The sequence below is a fragment of the Lissotriton helveticus genome, chromosome 11, assembly GCF_964261635.1.
Source record: "Lissotriton helveticus chromosome 11, aLisHel1.1, whole genome shotgun sequence".
NCBI lineage: Eukaryota > Metazoa > Chordata > Amphibia > Caudata > Salamandridae > Lissotriton > Lissotriton helveticus.
Window position 1 is genome coordinate 645,340,676 of NC_136072.1, and position 20,783 is coordinate 645,361,458.

At 47.3% G+C, this 20,783-nt stretch overlaps 1 protein-coding gene and 1 long non-coding RNA gene across 4 annotated transcripts in view; both read left to right on the plus strand.

The window, feature by feature from the left end:
* The window catches only part of LOC144791046 (disintegrin and metalloproteinase domain-containing protein 9-like), a 1,785,694-nt gene that overhangs the window by 190,620 nt on the left and 1,574,291 nt on the right, over positions 1-20,783 (plus strand). The window lies entirely within an intron of this gene.
* On the plus strand, positions 9,488-10,029 carry LOC144791611 (uncharacterized). Its single transcript, XR_013602438.1, has 3 exons — positions 9,488-9,659; positions 9,784-9,836; positions 9,926-10,029. It is a non-coding gene; the product is annotated as an uncharacterized LOC144791611 (long non-coding RNA).

Genomic DNA, 20,783 nt, shown 5'->3' on the forward strand with positions numbered 1-20,783 from the left:
TCAACTGACACCTATTGAACTGGATGTTTTGGCAAAATGCCTGTAATTCCTGCCTACGTCAACACCTGATAAATTCAACCTGAAGATTGAATTACAACAATTTTTCAGGAAAATTCGTTTAAGACATTATTTCTTGAAAGTACCTTATAACCCTGTTTTCTCAGGCAGTGGATTAAGACCTCCATCGAAGTTCAGTCCTGCCACGCACCTGATGGATCACAAAATAATGGCGTATGAGCAAGTGGTCACACGTGACGTGGAAAAGGTAGTAAACAAACGGCAGTATGTCCCTTATAATATAAGCCGACAGGAGAAGGCTGCCTTACATTCCTTGAAGACCAATAATGACATCGTTATTAAGCCCGCCGATAAGTGCGGAGCTAAAGTGGTCCAAAGCCTTGAGAATTACAAAACTGAAATAATGTCCCAACTAGCGGTAGAGGGTAATTACATCTTATTTAAGAAAGACCCTACCAAGGAGATTAGTGAGGCCATTACCAAACTGACAGATAAAGCACTGGGAGAGGGGGTAATTACTAAAGTCGAACACCAGTTCCTTAATAAAAAGGATCCGCGTATGCCAACTATTTACACCCTCCCCAAAGTCCATAAAAACCTGGAGGCCCCCCCCCCCGGTAGACCCATCATTTCGGGGTGTGGGTCTTTATTGGAACCACTGTGCAAATATGTGGATGTGTTTTTAAAACCCATTGCCATTTCTACACCCACATACATCAGGGATTCAATGCACACTATCCAGTTGGTCGAAGGTCTCCCATACGATTGTAACAAATGTCTACTATCAACGCTGGACATTACTGCGTTGTATACGAACATTCCCCAGCAGGCAGCGCAACTATGTATTGAACATGTCCTAAATAAAAGAACTGCCCCACATAGAGTCCCAACCAAGTTTATCATCGATTTGCTATCAATAGCCATGGCAAAAAATTTCTTTGTATTACAGGGTAAATATTATATTCAAACTAAGGGGGTGGCTATGAGGGCAAGTTTTGCCCCAAACTTAGCCATCATCTTCATGAGTGAATATGAAAATACATACATTCAGAACTCAGTTAACCCATATCGGAAGAACATTTTATTATGGGCCAGGTATATTGATGACGTCCTCCTCCTTTGGGAGGGCGAAAATATGGGACTCATGGATTTCCATGAATGGCTTAATGGACGTTCTAACTATATTAAATTTACAATTGAGTCAGATACAACTTCCATTAATTTCTTGGATTTAAAAATTACGACAGAAGCAGGTCTCCTATACACGAGCTTATATAGGAAGAGTAGCGAGAGAAACACGTTGCTGAGGTATACGAGTCACCATCCCCGCAACCTTAGGGACAATCTGCCATTTGGACAGTTCCTAAGGTTGCGAAGGAATTGTTACAAAAAAGAGGACTATTTTGATGAATCTGCTCTTTTGATGGCCAGACTTACCCACTACGACTATTAAAGAAGGCACGTAAACGTGCCTGGCACAATCATCGTGAACACTTGCTTGAAATGCAACCAAAATCATCTGAGAAGAGATTAGTATGTGTTACTACATTTAACACTCAGAGTAATGCCATTAAAAAATGTATAAATCGGCATTGGCACCTAATTATTGAGGAAGTAGGGGGAAGGGCACCTCCCCTACATGCTTTCCGCAAGAGTAGAAACATCAGGGAGCATGTGGTCAAATCCCTGTTACCTATGAAACAACCAGGGAATCAAACTACACTTTGGGGTCTTCCAGCAGTGGTTGGGCATACGAAATGTGGCACATGTAAGGCCTGTCCACTGACAGTGGAATGTACTGTATTTACCCACAATGACCGGACATACAACTTGAAGGTCCACAGTAACTGCAATACCTCAGGGGCTATATATGCCATCCTTTACCCCTGTGGTTTTCTGTATATAGGGCAAACCATGCAGAAAGTTAAATGCCGGATTCTACAGCACATGAGCCGCATTCGCTGTGGCACCAGGGGGGCTCCCCTGGTGGAGCATTTTTTACGTTTTGAACATTCTGAAAACAGCCTAAAATGGTGGGTTGTAGAGAAAGTGTCAGCCAACCCACGAGGAGGGGGGATGCATGATATCCTTAACAGATGGGAGTGTAAATGGATACATACCTTGGATACAGTGAACACTGGATTGAATGAATTAGAGGAAATCAATAAACAAGTGTCACTCCTAGGGCTGTAGGTCCATCTTAGCCAAGGTTGAGAACCATGTATACATCGCTTACTGGGGCTGGTTTTGCATCGCAATTTGAGGCTATTATCGAATGTGAATTTGCATTGTATTAACAATTTCATTACATTGTAGGTTTAAAGATGTTGTAATTCTTATGCTATCGCAATGCTCTGTATTGTGTCACATCCACAATATCGTTATGCTATGTATGGGACTTATTGTGAATTTACACTGTAGGGGGATTATGTGGAGATTCAATGTTTCGTATGATATGTGTTTGATATGACAATATTTTTTGATACCCTATTGTTCCCATCTCAAAATGGCGCCCGCGATTTACATCTCAGTCGAATACTTTTTAATTAATCCTATATCCTTTATTGTACATTTAGGAGGATATCTTTGACCCAAGGATCTGTATAAAAATCCGGTTTTGCAACCTACAAAATACCATTATCTGCTCTCTTTCTCAATTTGACACCCGTTTTTCAGACCGGTTGGACTTCTATGAGAATAATTAATGGATAATTGGTTACGGGTTTTACTATATTCATTACTATTTTTATCACCCTCAAGCCATAACTTTGAGGCAATTTTATCTATTTTTCGGGGTGGCGAGTGAGCGTCAAGTCTTTCTTTTAGCAGGGGCGTGGCTTGGCGCGCAAACGGAATGGCCGCTTGAGTGAGCGGCTCCCGTCTCCTACGCTACTGATCCTGTAGGAATCCTTGCTGTCTGGCGGCCTCTCTGGCCCTGCAATAGCGGAACCGATACCCACCAGCCTCATCTACACTCGGTCCGACTCTGGGCCCGCTGTGAGTCACCCCCGCTGCTTTATCCTCTCCGGAACTTTCACCGGTGCACTCCCGGATCACGCCGGGGTGCGGACATCGGCCTCCGGCGCTCACGCGAGGCCGGGGTTGACCACGAGGTGCAGGGCCCCAGGCGAGGCTGAAACCCGATGCGCCCTGGTTGACAGAACGGGGCTACGCTGCACGGCCCCCGACTGCGGCGGACATCCTTGCGGAGCTGCTCACACCCTTCTGCTTCTGGACTGGCAGAGGGTGCTGGCTGCAATACCAGTGGCGCCGCGACTGGCGGCGGAGGAAGACCATTGGTTAATGGCCGCGGCCGTGCATGGGAGCGCGGAGGAGACCTTCGCCGGCGGAGCTGCCCGCATACTGTTGGTGTCCGGACCCACGCAGTGAGTAACGGTCCGCATCTTGGGCATCCTGGGCAGTGCTCGGCTGCGGCTGATGATATCTGGTTTGCTTGATTGCTGCATGTAGACGCCTCTTCAGTGGACGGCCTAACCTACCTCTGTCGCGGTTCGGCGAAGGCCGGCTGGCGCTGCGGCCTCATCTGCCCCTTCATCCTGTTCAGTTTGGCCGGCTGACTCTCTGCGCTGCGTGTGCGGTCACCGAGGGGCCCTGGAGGTGCATATGCTGACCTACGAGTTTCCAGCTCGTGAGGGTCGTGTGAGCGCTGCGTGACTAGTGGTTCCCCTTCCCCCAACCATACCACACCGCCTGCTGCGGGGGCCACCGGGGACGACCCTCACCGCTCTTTCTGCCCAAGGGGTGGCCAGTGCTTGCTTTGTCGGACCCCGCACCGGTGGCTCACGAGCTGCGCAAGGGCACGATGGTGCGCCAGGAGCACCGACAAGCGAAGCTCAGCTTTGAGAGCGCCAAGAAGAACTCAAAGGCGACCGGAGGGGACCCTGGGCCTAGCGGCGCGGGCTCTGCTGCCGCGTCTTCTCCCACGAACGCGTCTGATCTCCGAGGCCTGTTCCAGGAAATGCGCCAAGGATTTGCCACTGTGGTGGAGAAGGTGGACGGTATTTCGTCTAGGCTGGACGCACTAGTTCACAAGGTTGACAAACATGAGGAGAGAATAGCTGCAACAGAGCAACGTATATCGGACACCGATGACCTCACTGCCGCTCACACCTCCCAACTTGCTCGAATGGATAGCCTGCTTAGGGTTATAGCGGCCAAGAATGAGGATTTGGAAGCCCGTAGCAGACGCAACAACATCCGCGTCACGGGCATTCCGGAATCCACGGCTACTGGTAGAATGGAACTTTACATCGAGTCCCTCCTCCGGGCATCCATAGGGGAAGATGCCTTCTCCTCTCAGTTCATTGTGGAGAGGGCGCACAGATCCCTAGCTCCTGTGCCGCAGCCTGGACTCCCGCCCAGGCCTATCATAGCCCGACTGCTAAACTACCGTGATCGAGATGTTGCCTTGAGGGCTGCCAGATCCAAACGCACCCTGCACTACAATGGAGTCGCTTTCTCCCTCTATCCTGACTTTACCCCTATCGTGCAGGAGGAAAGACGGAAATTTTTGGCAGTCAAGAAAAAATTGAGAGAGGCTCAGATAGACTATGCTCTGCTATATCCGGCCAGGCTAAGGGTGACGCACCAGGGTAAACAACGCTTCTTCACGGATCCACATAAGGCTGAAGACTTCCTGAAACATCATCTCAGAACGCAGAGGGAGCGGCGAGAGGATCGTGAGATACCCGAAGAGGACATGCCTCCGGCAGTTAATGAAGATTGACGGACTCCGCCATCCCCATAAGTATCTGTCTTCTACCTGCCCTCCGTTCATTGACTTCACACTGTTGCAGACTTTGGTGCAGGTATGGGTCCAGTGGGCTGGAAATGACTGAGACCCCAGACGGTTACAGATTTGTAGGAACTGCCCCCACAGTCCCAGCCTCTTCCATGGACGGTTTCGATTGTGAGGCGTTTGGGTATGGGGGCGGCTGTGTGCCTATGCTGATGTTCCCCCTACGGGAGTACCCCGCTGCTCTATCCAAGTTGTGGGAATTTCTGGGGAGTGGGCGGTGGGAGGGCATGGATTGGACTGGCTACTGGCATGATTGGGATGCAGTGGTGGGTGGTGGGGTGGGGGTTGGTTCGGGGATGGTTGGTTTGTTGTGGGCGACATATGGGCGGCAGTTACCGGTGCTCTGTGCTTTTGTATATAGGATGTTGCATTTTGGGAGTCTGAGATGGCGCAGTGTTTTAGTTCTTCCCTGTCTGGATAATGGCTAACTCTGGGATTACCATACCTTTGCACTGTTTGTCTTGGAACGTCCGGGGGCTCAATGATGCTAAAAAATGTAGAAATGTAATTGCATATTTAGATCGCAAACAGGTACAGATTGCTATGTTGCAGGAAACGCACTTAGCCCCACAGGGGCGTTCTACATTTGGTTGTAAATGGGCTGCTGCCCGTTCATTCTCGTCCTACTCCTCATATGCTAGAGGGGTTGTCATCCTGGTTAAACGTAATGTCCCCTTTCAGGTGTGTGGGGAACTGGCGGACAAGGAGGGCCGCTATGTAATACTCTGGGGGCGAATGGGCCGCGACACAGTCACGTTGGTTAACTGCTATGCCCCGAATGTTGATGAGCCTAGTTTCTTCACGATACTGTGGGGTAAGATCATAGATGTTGGATCCCGTCACATCCTATGGGGAGGAGATTTCAACATAGCGCTGGCGCCACACTTAGATAGGGCTGATGGTGCGACAATTTACAAACCCAGATCACGTGAGGCATTGGAGGGGGTGCTCTCGGAAGGCGGTCTACTAGATGCCTGGCGACAGCTACACCCTGGCCGTAGGGAGGGCACACACTTCACGTCACAGACTGGTACCTGGGCACGCCTTGATTACTTTTTTCTGACCTGTGTGACCATGCCTGGGGTGAACGCGGTGACCCACCTCCCGCGCACTTATTCGGATCACAGCCCTGTGCTGCTGTCTGTTTTACTGCCGGGATGGGATTACCCTCGGATGCGTTGGCGACTGCAACCTACGGCTCTGCTGGATGAAGTTTTTCGAATTGAACTGGGGGATGAGATCGCTGCCTTCTTCCCCCGAAACAAGGGCTCTGTTGCCTCCATCGAGACTATCTGGGAGGCGTTCAAGGTCACGATTAGGGGTCACTGCATGTCTAAGAGCTTTGGGGTGTTGCGTGACATACAGCGCACGATTCGGAGGCTTGAAGATGAGTTGAGGGCGTTGGAGGCGAGAATGGTGGAGGGCGACCACACTGCTGCACACGCTGAGTTCAGGGACAAGCTCACACACTATGAGGAGGAGGCGACCAGGGAGACCAGGTTCCGAAATAAACATTGGCAGGCGAGGAAATATTGTGAGGGCGATAGGCCCGGCAAGGCATTAGCCATGTTGACGGGCCCATTGCGAGGGGGCAATACTATCGTTGAAGTAGTCAATGGCCAAGGGCATACTGTCAGGGACTCGGACGACTTGCTGGATGCCTTTGTATCCCACTATCGCACCCTATATACCACAGTCACCACCCCTGAAGTCCAGTACGACGATTTTTTCCGTGACATAGCCTTATGCTGGTTAAGCGACGTCGACAGGCGATTCCTTGCTGCCCCTTTCGAATTGGAGGAAATAAGGGATGCCATCATGTCACTGCGTAATGGGAAGGCACCTGGCCTGGACGGTCTTCCCGCGGAATTCTACAAAACTTATGTGGATATCATGGCTCCGGTCCTCAGGGAGGTCTTCACAGAGTCCTTCGAGGACGGTGTTCTCCCGGGGTCCATGCGCGAGGTGGTCATCACCTCATTGTTGAAACCTGGTAAAGCTCCCACATCCTGTGACTCGTATCGCCCCTTGTCGCTCTTGAATAGCGACGTTAAAATCCTGGCAAAAGTACTAGCCACTAGGTTATCTCTCCTTATGACTCGGATAATACTACCCGACCAGTCTGGCTTTGTCCCTGGCCGCTCCACTTCGCATAATCTTCGCACCCTTTTTTCCCTACTACATACAATTCATCCTGACCTCCCTGTTGCAGCGATTTTTTTGGACGCTTCAAAAGCGTTTGACTCCGTCGAGTGGCCTTATTTGTTTGCTGTTCTGACCCGCATGGGATTCCCCCCCATCTTTATCTCCTGGGTGCGTTTGTTATATACCCGGCCTACTGCCAGGGTGCTGATCAATGGCCATCTCTCCACGTCGCTCGATATCTCCAGAGGCACGCGGCAAGGATGCCCTTTATCCCCCTTATTATTTGCAATCGCTGTCGAACCCCTGGCTTGCCGGATCCGCCAACTCCATGGTGAGGGAGCGTTTCGCTGCCTCCAGCGCCAAATTGATGTCTCCCTGTATGCGGACGACATGACCTTGTTTGTTAAAGACCCAGTACATAATCTGAACCCTCTACTCAGGGAATTCGTGGTTTTTGGCCGTTTGTCGGGGGTTCAGATCAACTGGACGAAATCCCAATTTTTTCCGCTCACGGCTGCTGTACCAGACTTTCCCCTGGATTACCCCCTGGAGCGATGCAGTTCTGATCTTAAATATCTGGGCGTACAGATATCGCGAGACAGGGATGAGATTCTTCGCTCTAATTATGGGGTGGCTATGACCAAACTCACTGCCCTGGTTGACCGCTGGATCACCCTACCCATCTCCATGGCAGGCAGAGCTTCCCTGATCAAAATGGTGGTGCTCCCACGCTTCCTCTATCTTTTTCTAAATATTCCCTTTTACCCGGGGGCCTATTTTTTCAAGACACTACGATCAGAGCTGTGTCGACTCTTCTGGGGTGGCAAGGGTCCGCGACTTAAATGGTCCCTGTTGATCCTGCCGTATGATAAAGGGGGGTTTGACCTCCCAGACTTCGAGGCCTATTATCTTTGTGCACAGGCACATTATGCGTACCACTGGCTTCGCCCTACTCCCTTTCTACCTCAGCTGGCGGTTGAGGATTGGATTGCCGCTCCCCTGCCATTGCGAGGTCTGCTGCACTGTCAGCCCTCCGCCATTACGACGCCCCACACATCGGTCACATGCACTGTTGATGCTTGGCGACGACTGGCTAAGAGACTGCGTTGTGAACTTTTATACTCTCCCTTGCTGCCACTCGCATATCATCCCGAACTCGCACTCCTGCAGGAGAAAGGCTTTCAGCGCCTCTGTGGGACCCTGAAGGTCGTGTGCTGGGGGGACATGTTTACTGGGGGCCGATTTAAATCCGCTGATGCATTCTTCAAGGAACATGCACGCACCCCTCTTGAGGTGTTTTATTATTTGCGACTCCGCCAGGGCATGCGGGCAATACTCCCTGACTATCCTGCGGAGCCTGTTGTCTCGCCTCCACTTCATTTCCTGCTAACCTCGAGCGATGGTTCGCACCTGGTCTCGGGAATGTACCGCCATATCCGCGCGGATAGCCCGCAGCCTATGGCACCTGCGAGAACGCGATGGGCTTCAGAGCTGGCAATCGACATTACTGAGGACCAATGGGTATACTGTTGTACTCTTACGGCTCGTATATCGGCGAGCAGTAGGCTCAAATTAATTCACTACAAATACTTACAGCGCTTGTACTATACCCCTGTAAAAAAATTTAGGTTTCACTTAGCTGACACTGATCGCTGTGACCGCTGCCGCGCAGAACATGCAGACTTCTTGCACCTAGCTTGGGAATGCCCCCCCTTACAGGCCTACTGGCAGCAAGTACATGCCGCTCTTGAATCCATGATTGGGTCATCCATACAACCTGACCCCCTGCTCATGCTGTTGGGGCACACACCACATATTCCCTCAACACACAGAAAATTTGTGGACACTGCGCTCCTACTGGCGAAGAGGCGCGTAGCATGCAGATGGGGACGTGGCAGGGCTCCCAAGTTCAAAGAATGGATTGCTGATATGATATACAGTCAGGAGCAGCACACGACATTTAATGACCTACTTCCAGTACCCAGTAGACCGAGAGACATATGGCAGCCCCTGGTGACCTATCTTCTAGCCCGGAATGCTTGTGATGAAACACTACCGGGAGGTCCCACTGGTGATGGTGCTGGTAGCCTAGCGTAAGGTACCTCAGTCACTCGATCTTATGCTTTGCCTCCACTATAGTGTCTACTGCATTGTCCATTGAATCTGTATGCTGTGATGCACTCCTACCACCTACATGATGTAATGTTGCTTTTACTATTATGTTTCTCCTATGGTATTTCTCTTTCTTTATTTGTTGCTTTTATTTTCTTTTTAACCCCTGATGTGTTGTGTATAACCCCAACGATTGCTCCCTGTGCTTGATTGCCGTTGATCTGCTCCTGTTTCTGATGTATGACCTGCTTATTATTGCATTGTTGTCGTCCAAGCCGTTTAAGGGTAATTCGCTATGCTGCGATTCCTGACCCCATTTTGATGTTGCTTTGTAAACCACAGACTCCGGCCGCTGTAATGTCGCTCTGTATGTACTGTCTTGTTTAAAAACCTTCAATAAACAAAGTTTCAAAAAAAAAGTCTTTCTTTTAGCTCCATGCCTCTTCGTCCAATAACAAAGGGTCTCCAAGTAGAAGTCATGTGACGCGTTCGGCGACGCGGAAAATAGTGGATACTCTTTGGACCTAAAGTTATCGTTCCAAAACCCTGCTACGAGGACAGAACGGTAAGATATTCTGTCCTTTGTGTTAACTGACCAGATTCATGGTGGCAGTAGGAAGGTGGGAGACCCAAGTTAACCACCTTCTATAAAAAAAGCAAATCGTTTTTCTCCCCTTTTTCTGCTACAGCTACCTGATCACGATTGGACAGGAGCGGTGCTAAATGAGACTACCGATTAAAGGTAAACACCCTTGGGAGATAGTTAAGACTATAACAATTAGCGTTTTTAATGTTACGAGTTTTTGATTAAGCCCTTCCCCTTTTCCTCAGAACTCCCCCACTGAGCGAGGTCTGAAAAGGATTGAAGTAACTTTGGAAACGGCTGATTGGAATTCGTGTCAGCATTTCTTGATGTATGATTAAATCCAAAAGGTAACATTATGATATACCTATGAGTCGGTACATACATATAGGGTCTATTATTATTAGTAGCCCATACTCTGCATTATTATGTTTTGCAGGTTTAATTTGTTTGGCTGATCAGGAGGCATACGTTTTACAGCCTTACACCCTTGGGTAAGCGACTGACCCTAATAGGGTTTTTAATGTTTCGTTAGTATATCACTACAACTGGGTAATCCCTCCCCTTTTTATTCTTCATAGGGTCATCTTCTACCCTTGGTTGCCCCTTTATTGTTTGTCCTGATGAAGACTCGCATGGTCCAGGTTTAACTCACCGAATGACCTTAAGTCGAGTCGAAACGTCGACGATACTAATTCTACCTTGGACCCATTTCTGCTATCTATGAATAAGTGCACGCATTTGACATGATTGTCTGTATTTAGTTGATCTAGATACTAGGTGCTACCAACTGTTGTGTGGGCCAGGTTGTTTGGGTACGGGAAATTGTAAGACCGTAATTATAATATATCAATTGTGAATATTTTTGTTTATTTTCTATGAATTTCCTTTTCTTCTTGATTCACTGCACACTTCTTTAATCACCTACTTTTGTGCACGCTCTCTCGGGCAACCGCTTTGTTATTATAATAATATTGAAAACTTTGTGAAATATCAACTATGTGATAAGAGACAATGAATTAAACATTGTTTTCTCCCCTGTTTGGATACTTTGGTGTTGTAGTGATATTGCTCTTTGTTCTGAGTAACTTAGCTCATTTATGGTTTGGAGCGTATCTGTGAGAAACGCCCATGAATACTCAAATGTTTAATATGTACTGATTGAATCAGTGTACTAAGTATTAGGTTCTGGACCATTGTTTATTCTTAGCGCATTATACCCAGGTCCGTATCTTTTGGGTTACCCCCCTTTTTGCATTAATGGTTACCTTTTCCCTTAAGGCAGCTGTTTCGGATTTAGAGGAGGCTAACTCCTGTTGTACCAAAGCCAGTGCCTGCATTACGTCCTCCATGGTGACCATGGTCGAACAACTGGATCGGGTAGAGTAATTGTCGTGGGCGTGTTATTCTGTCAGAATTCCTCCACAGGATCCAGTTGTTGAATCAATGGTTCCATCTCCAAATGTCACCAACACCCTGATGATACATACAAGGTGTTCGAGGCATTAGGTGAGGGAAAATAGAAGAAAATAAAAAAAATGGGAAGGGAAAGGAGGGGGTCAGCAGGGAAGAGAAATCTGAAATGACAAAAGGACACCTTCATAAACACCACTGATATACGTAAATGCTACACTCATATATTCTCGCTAATAGGAGCCAGGTATACCTGCTTAAAGAAAGAGAACCAGACCCTTCAATGTAGTAACAATCTTCACTTCTCCACTGATGTCTTAGTAATTCCTAAGGGGAACATAAACGAGAAGCATATAGATATACAGTCACGGGCATGTATGAGAAACATCTAAGCAAGAACACTTGTGTGAGTCTATCATGGTTTAGGACCTACCACTGAGCAGCATGGAGACATTTGAATAAAGGGATTCTAAAGAAATAAAAAGGAAAGAACTCAGGATAGAACCAAGCCAATAGTCAGACTTGAAAAACCAGGACACGGTAGTGTGTAGGAGGCAAGAACCACAACACTCCGCTCCCCTCGGTCCAGAAATAGTTACATTCTATTTGATACCGAATTAGTCTCCAACATAAATGACGCTACAGTAACGCGTAGTTGCGTCCACTACTGCGTTCTGCTCCCTTTCCCCAATATACAACCGTCATGAAAACTCGGCAGCGCGTAGTTCCTATCACCACTGCGCTTCGCTTTTGCTAATTGTAATCCAAGGGAGAGTAAATGCCCCAAAACACGGCAGCGCGTAGTTCCTTTCACCACAGCGCTCCGCTTTTGACAAACATTCACTTAGCCTCAATTCCGCTGTATTTTTCCTGGAAGGAAGCACACATAGCCAGAAAAACACCAACGAGCAACCGCAAAGAAATATTCACGCCGCCTCTTTCATCAGAAGCGGTAAATCAAAGTTTACAACATACGGACACCCACTGCCTCTTACACACGGGTTCCGAGAAGGCACAGTTCCTGCAATCACCGGAGAATCCCGGAACTGCAGAACGGAGAAACACACGAGACAGTGTGTGTCCAGGGAATTCCTACTTCGAGTAAGGAAATGGACGGAAACCCCGAGCTTGCTTGGAAATCAGGAATCGACGTGTAGAGCAGCCACTCTCACGTTCGTAGGAAGAAACCGGAACCAGAATAACACGCACCAGGAAGCGTGTTCCATACACTAAAGAAACTTCCTGTCTGCACCGCAAAGGATCATGGGCGATGTAGTCTGAACAGTGTTTATTGCGCAATGCAGGCGCAGTTGAGACAGATCCTGACATAGACTGCTCTTGAATGAAATGAGATTGCCCACTCTTTCTGAGACTGACGCGCAGGAATTAGAGGCAGACCTCACAACAGAGGAGATTGGCAATGCATTATTTGCCATAAAGTCAGGTAAAGCTATGGGCCCCAATGGTGTTCCTATTGAATTTCTGAAGGGTATGGCAGGTGAGATCCTCCCACACCTGAGGGCGATGTTCGAGGAGAGCCGCGATGCCGGATGCTTGCCGTTAGACTAAAGGTTGGCATCAATTGTTGTAATTCACAAACCTAATAAACTGACTACTGATTACGGCTCCTACAGGCCTATTTCCCTCATTAACTCCGAGGTGAAAATCCTGGCGAAACTTCTCGCTACCAGGCTCATGACAGTCCTCCCCACCTTAATCCACGATTATCAGTCGGGGTTCCTTCCAGGCCGCAACACAGCGCTTAATCGCCGTAGGGTCCACAACGTTATGAGTAGAATACCATATCTCCAAGAAGACGCATCTATCCTCTCCCTCGATGCCACACTTGCCTTCGACTCTATAGAATGGGCATACCTTTTCGAAGTCTTACTCCGTTATGGCTTTGGTCCCAAATTTGTTCAGTGGATCCGATTGCTCTATACTGATCTCTGGGGTCAGGTATATGTCAATGGTCACACATCCAGACGATTTCCTCTACAAAAGGGAACTAGGCAGGGATTTCCTCTGTCCCCATTGTTGTTCGCGCTCACCCTGGAGCCTTTAGCCCACTGGGTTAGAACGGATAACTCTATCCGAGGCCTGTGGTGGAATGATGATATAATCGACAAGATCTCATTATACGCAGACGACATTCTCGTCTACGTCTCTTCCCCCAAATCCTCTATCAATAGTCTACTGCACGTCATCACCAATTTTGGCAAATATTCGGGCTTCTCCATCAATTGGTCCAAGTCAGTAATGTACGGGCTACACGGCCCACTCCCTCCTCCCCCGAGGGGATACTCGATTGATGTGCCCAGGAGGGATTTAAGTACCTTGGCATCTTTGTCACTCCTGACCCCACACTCTTTTATGACCGTAACCTAAAGGGCCCGCTACAAAGACTCCATAACGACATATCACATTGGAGATCGCTCCCTCTGTCTCTCCCGGGCAGAGCAGCCCTCTAAAATGCTTGCACTCCCTCGCTTTCGATATGCTTTACAGAATTGCCCATTTCCCATTGCTGACTCCTATTTTAACACACTTGAAGGAGATCTCCGCCTCCTCCTATGGGATGGCGGCTCTCCCCGCATTGCTCTTCCCTCACTTACACAGGGGTGGTACGATGGTGGTATTGCCTTACCAAACATGCGACTTTACTATTGGGCTTCTCAATTGACTGCCACTAACTCTTGGCTGTATGGTTCACCAACGAACCCTGCTTTCCACCTTGAACGTTATCAGACGGGCCACGAGGGATACCTTGGGGCCTTATATGGTAAACCTTCCCGCACTCGCTACATAGGCCCGATGTCCCAAACACTCACAATCTGGCACCGAGCGAATAAGCGACTCAGCTGGTCTGACACTCTCACGTTATCCACTCCACTCTGGACCTCACATAAGCCTGGCTCCCTATGCCACTATCAGGGCTTTGACAAATGGGACATGATCGGCATCTCTGCCTTGGAGGACATGCTTCACAAGGGCAAGCTACTGACATTCGAAGAGCTCCGGGAGAAATATGATTTAGCCCAATCTGAGGCCTTCCGCTACCTCCAAATCAAGCATTCCATACTCACTAATGCCCCTGATCTCTCTTCTCTTCCACAATCCTCGCCGCTTGAAGACAGATTGTTATCAGAACCCCTTCAGGCCAAGGCGATATCCTATACCTACCGCAAGCTATGCAATAACATGCCTAACTCTTTCCAACTTCTGAGAGACAAATGGCAAGGCGACATTGGGGCCATGGAAGATGCTGAGTGGCAGGCGGCATTGATGTCTCCACACGAATCAGCTATCAATCACAGATTTAGGCTTATACAATTAAAGATATTACACAGAACATACATGTCTGCTCCCCTCCTCGCCAAGATTGGTAGGCGCGCAACTGATCTCTGTCTCCGTAACTGCGGGCAGGTTGGCACTTTCTACCACATTATCTGGGAATGCCCGATGATTCAAGACCTGTGGGAGCGAGTGATTCATAGGATGTCTGATGCACTAGGAAAAACTGTCCCTCTGTCTCCCAAAAGCGGACTCCTTAATGTGTGGGACCCCACAGATCTCACTGCACTGGAACGACAATGGGCGGCTCTGGGCTTTCTCTTACTGAAACGTGAAATAGCAATGCAATGGGGCTCACCAAATAAACCGCTCTTGATTAAATGGATTGCTACGATGGATACATGTATGTTGTCTGAAAAACTATACAAGGTCAGGGGGTGTCCTGGAACTTGGGACAAGAAATGGGGACATTGGAATGTTTATAGAGGCGAACTTTGTACTTCGCCTACAACTGAAATGGCGATGATCAGGACTGGTCCTCCCCGAACTCGCACTTGTAATGCACCGCTGTAATGTATGCCTTCTATGTCAATATTTGTACATCATGACTGCCAACTGATTATTTACTCTGCTTTTTTTCAATAACATATTTTAAATTAAAAAAAGAAAGAGCTTGCTTCATCTATACAATCCAAGTATAGGCCATACAGCATATAAATAGAGAATGAGGAATATCTACTCTGTATTCCTTCAACTATCATGGAGGCGTCTTAATGCCACATCGGCCTGAGCCCCACAGAGATTGGTCGACATGCCATTTGATGGTGCCAAAGTCGACTGTAAAGACTCCGAAAAATCTGAAGCGGCCAACCAAGCACGGCGCTGTAGCACCACTGCCTATGCCAGACTTCACCTACATAATCTGTAATGTTAATGCCACACCAAAATGAAAGCTTAGTTGCCTTTTGACCATCTCTTATCGAGCCACCAACAGAGGTTATCCGGAAGAGATTGTAACATATTCTGCAAAGAATCCCACACAGCATGGGAAAATGTCCCAGCACACAAGGCATGTTGGTGGTTCTCAAGGCATAACTAGCAAAAGGAAAGATGTGTTTGCCACATGTATCTTGACGACTAGAATCCTTATTCACTGGAGCCTTAGGCACAGAATCCACATCATGTGAAGATGTTGCAGCCTGAACCTCTAAGCTACGAGTGTAAGGATGTCTATGGAGGCAAACTGGGTCACCAGGTGCAGGCAAGTGTCTGCGAGCGACATCCCAATCCACTGAGACCCATGACTCAGGCTTGGCCCAAGTACCTAATAAAATATCAAACAGGGCTTCACTATACGGAAGAACAGGTTCTTCCCCGTCTGTCCTTGGTAAAGGGCCTCAATCAGAGGGTTGGTAGACCTCTGCACAGTAGGTAACGACAAGTTCAAAACTGTAGCCACTCTCCTCAGCATATATGCAAAGTAGCAACTCGCCTTATTGGTGAGACCAGGGGGAGAAAGTAACCCCAAAGCTGCTGAAGATTCCTGCCCACTACCCTCTTCAAGAGCAGATATCCAGTCCTCTTCCACCTCAGATGCAATAGCATCAGAAATAGGCTTAAAAAGCCCTGTCTCAGCTGAAACAAGGTGACTTTCAGAAGTCTCCACCTGAGAAGGAACCAATAGCACATTCCCCTCAGTATGTTCTGTCGACTCCGCCTTCAATGCCGTACGACACTGAAAAGGCGACACCGCGAGATCTGTAGGAGGAGGAGAAACAACGTCAACCGGCGCCTCCGACGGCAGTATCGGCTGATTGAAAACAAGCACCATAGGTGAAGATCCCAAAGTATTGTATACCTGTGCCAAAGCGGAGCTGGCCGACATTGATCAGTGCTGACCCAATGACTCTGATGACCCAACCGTCACTGAAGTTGAACCATCCGACAGCGCTCCACTCACTTCCTTGGGGCCCGAAGGCGCTCCAGAAGGAGATGGTGTAAAGCATCATAGTACCCCCTCATCTAGGCCATCGATGCCCCCACTCACGGAAAGACAGGGAGACGTGGTGCAGAGTCGTCTAAGGTCTTCTCAGTGGTAGGAGCCGTGGGAGACTTGGGGCCAGATGAAGGTAAATGAGAAATACCGATCCCTTAATACCGAATTTTACCGATTCGGTATTAAGAAATCGGTATTTCCTATGCAGGTAAAGATTCGGTAAAAAATACTGAATCCTTAATATTCCTTATTACCGAATCGGTAATTGAGATTCGGGAGTAAGGAATACCTACCCATTCATTTCTATGGGCTTGGAGGCCCATAGGAATGAATGGGAAGACATTTGGGTAATACCGGGAGGTATTTCAAGGGTGCCAGGAAGTCCAAAGGACACCCTGTTGCACCCCTGAAATGTGCATGTGTGCAAATGTGGCACACATACATGCCCTAAGGACATGGATGTGTGCCACATGGCACTTTCAAAAAAGCAAAAAAGTGCTTTTTAAGGGAAATTGGTATTTACCACCAACTTGAAGCTGGTGGTAATTACCAATTTCTTAAGGCTCAAAAGCACTCTTCAATGTGCTTCCTACATTGCATTTAAGGATTCGGTATTACCGATTCCTTAAATGCAAGTGCAATAAGGAATCGGTATCAAGGAATCCTTATTTACTGATTCCTTACCTACATTAGGAATGGCTAAATACCGGTCGGTAACGTTGAAATTTACCGAATTCGGCATTACCAACCGGTATTTAGCCACCTACATCTGGCCCAGAGTCTCCACACGATGAAACAGGGGGGATGCCGTAACTTCAACTGTTTCCTACCTTTTAACGTGTCTGGAGAACAATATCCTCTGGACTGGCTCCCACTTCTAGATCGACCCCACAAACAGACCTCTTTCTAGGATGGCGAAGTCCGAGGCCAAGAAGTCTCTGAAGATCGCAATATATGTACCACCAACAACTTCACCTGGTGCTCTTTAAGCGCTTTCTGCTTCAGCGTTTGACAGGAGCCGCAATCCTCGGGTCTGTAACCGACATTTGCCAACTACAGGACTCACAAGGCTTAAAGCCTGATGTAATAGAGGAAAAAGGGCGCACTGTTCCCAATCACAAAAAAATGTCAGAGTATGCCGAAAACAGCCAGAGGAACCCCTTCTCTGGATCCACTTTGCAGCGTGGAAAAGAAACTCACTTCCGCATGCCAGAGCGCACTTGTATGGCTCTACTGACGTCATGACCAGAGTCGACGTCATAACGGAGCTGTACAGCACCGTCCCCTGGCGTACAGAGGTACTGTTGAAATATTTCCGGATGCAGTCTGACATCTGACATCTGAGGACAATTTAAAGTTAAGGAATCTGCGGATAGATTTCTTTATCAGATTAAACACATTTCAATACAATCACTAATAATAGCGCAGCATCCAAGAAACAATTTCAACCAATCCTTGCGTGGTATTACACCAACCAAGCTATCCCAGAGCGGCACACCTTGACGTCACTCCCACTCCCGCAGCAGTTCATCCTCCTTCGTAATCTTTCCACACTCTCTCTCTCACTCACTTCTGTTTATACTCAAACATCTAACAATTGTCTGCTTGTCTAAAAGAACTGATAGAATCACTCACCCAAAGAACACACATCCATAATTGAAGCCTCGAACAGCGGGGAATCACCCAAATCAGTATATTTTTCCTTCGACGCAAAAACATCTACCACACCAATTACAACTTTATCTTGCACAAAACCTTAGCAGACAATTACAACACAGTGTCATCTGCACCTTTATTACATATCCCAGGATCTTAAATCACGTCAGACCCAACAACAACTTCAACAGCGTCAACTTAATACCGCATTCACACTACTCTGACAACATCTCCGCCAGACATCACGCAATCAATTCTGTACCGCAAGCCAAGCATACATTTCACACACACATCCCTACTAATACTCACTCCTCCTTTGCCGCCCTTTCAATGTACCTCACTGGAACTCCGTCTGTTCTCCATGCTTTCATCCTGGATTCTGAACTAAAGGCACTAACGTTGAGATCCAGATTCTCTAGGTCAAGTTCTAATTCCCTTCACTTTACTAACTAACCATCAGAGTATGCTACCAATTGTTAAATGCTAGGCCCATTTACACAATTTGTCCCCAGAGAGGATAGGTCTTTCTAGTAGAGTGCGTGGTGAAAGGAATCAAATCACTGGTTCATGTCACTACAGTGCGTTCATGTCACTACAGTGCATTAATATGTGGCTACATATTAATCCACTCGACAACAAAATGACTTACCTTCGGTAAAGCTTTTTCTGCTGGATACAGTATCTGCCTGTGGACTCCTCACCTTTGGAATACCCCATGCGCAGTTCAGACATATTAATGCTGTGACAAACTATTTAAATGTACTCTATGCAGTGCATCATTATTCAGTAGAGTAGAAAAAGCTGTATTTCCCTTAAAAAAGACTAGAGACTCACACTGCCAAGAACTGTTCTAGTATGGTCTTCACTGGAGTCATCTGGGAAGCAATTCTAGTATGTAAATAAGTTGTTGGTTGTTGTGCACAGTAAGCAGCTGTTATAAAATGGATAACAGTTACTATCTAAAAGTGACCATTTATTCTATTTTTAAGAACAGAAAGCAGTCCAAAGAGAGACATCTCGATATGAGTCAACTGAAGGTTTTAGTGTATGTAATGCTGTTATATATACTAATTGTTCATGAATAATTCTTGACATCACAGTACGTTAATAAGATATTCTCTTATTGCATACACTCATGCTGCTTCATGTGAATTGTCAATTGCTGTCCATAGATCCCGATCTTACTTCCTGTTTGAAACCCAGAATCAAGCACAACAGACAGTTCTATATCCTGTCCTGAACCCCGAGTCCAGTACTGCAAACTTCACATCACTGGAAGCCAGTATTTCACTCTCTCTCTCTCTCTCCCAAACCACTTACCCCCTGGGAACTTGTGAGGTAGCAGTGTTTCAATTCATTGCTGCCACGTCAGGTCTCAGGTGGATCTGGGGAATAACATCGCCCCATCTGAACATCCTGGAGTTCAGGTGAGTGGCTCGCAACACCTACCTTGCTAAATGCAGTAAATATTGAAGAATTTGCTCAGGTGATAATAAGAAAGGGTGAATTTTGTGTTCTGCTCATCAGATGCAAAAGCGCTTCCATTTGCCTTTGTAGATTTGGTTAGTGGCCTGTGCTTACGTAAGTATTTCCCTGCAGTCTGAAGGAATATCTAGCATGGCAAACTCATTGAACTCAGAAGCCAGGATGATAAGTGTAACGATGTTGGGTTGGGATGATGGACCTGACCCTGGCTCATCTTCATCAGCGTTTGTGTTGGTTTGAGCTGATCGTGAGGTTTCTAGGGCAGGTGCTCAGTGAACCTCCTTGAAGCAATGAGGAGGACTCAGCAGGGCTCTTTCTTCATTTTCATGAGAAACCTTAGGATCAATGGGATCGGGGGAAAAGCGTAAGCATAGATTCCTGATCATCTCATCGATCCCTCCTGGTGAGGCTAACTTGTGAAGAATTGGCATTTTGTGTTCTGCTTTGTCGCAAACAGGTCTAAGTTTGGTTTGTTCCAATGAATGAATAGGTTTTCCAGAGTGTCTTGGTTGAGCTCCAACTCATGGCAGGTGATGTTCTTCATGCTTGATGAGTCAGCGACGATGTTAGATACTCCTGGCATATGTTCTGCTCTGAGTGTTATGTGATATTGCAGAGCCAGTTCCAGATCTCCTATGCTTGGATAGATAGCTCTGGGGAGTGTGTTCCTCTCTACTTGTTGATGTAAAACATGATGGTGGTATAGTCTGTGCGAATGAGCACCGATGTGTGTCCTATCTTGGGGATGAAAGATCTTAAGGACAAAGTGATGACTTTCAGCACCAGCAGATTTATGTGCAGTTTTACTTCCTTGCAGTCCCATTTTCCCTTAATAGTTAGGTCTTGCAGATGAGCACCCCAGCCTTCCAGTGACACGTCTGTCGTTACAACATACTCAGGAATTTGTTCCAGAAATGATAGACCCTTGGATAGAATTGATGTCTGTGTCCACCAAAGCAGCATGGCTCGTATCATTGTTGGCGTGATGTGAATGATGTCCTTGAATGAACCTTGGGCCTCCAGCCATTGCTTATCCAGTTCCTCTTGGAGCAGCCACATCCATAGATGACAGTTCGGAATGAGGTGAATGCACGAAGAAAGCATCAGAGCAGCGAGTTGTATATCCGGACAGAAACAGACTTTTTTGTGAACAAACTTTTTGCTAGTTGTCAAATTTGTATTTGTCTGTCTTGTAATGTAAAAGCTTTGTTCTGGACCATGTCCAAGAATGCTCCTAAGAATGTCAAGGTAGTTGTGGGATT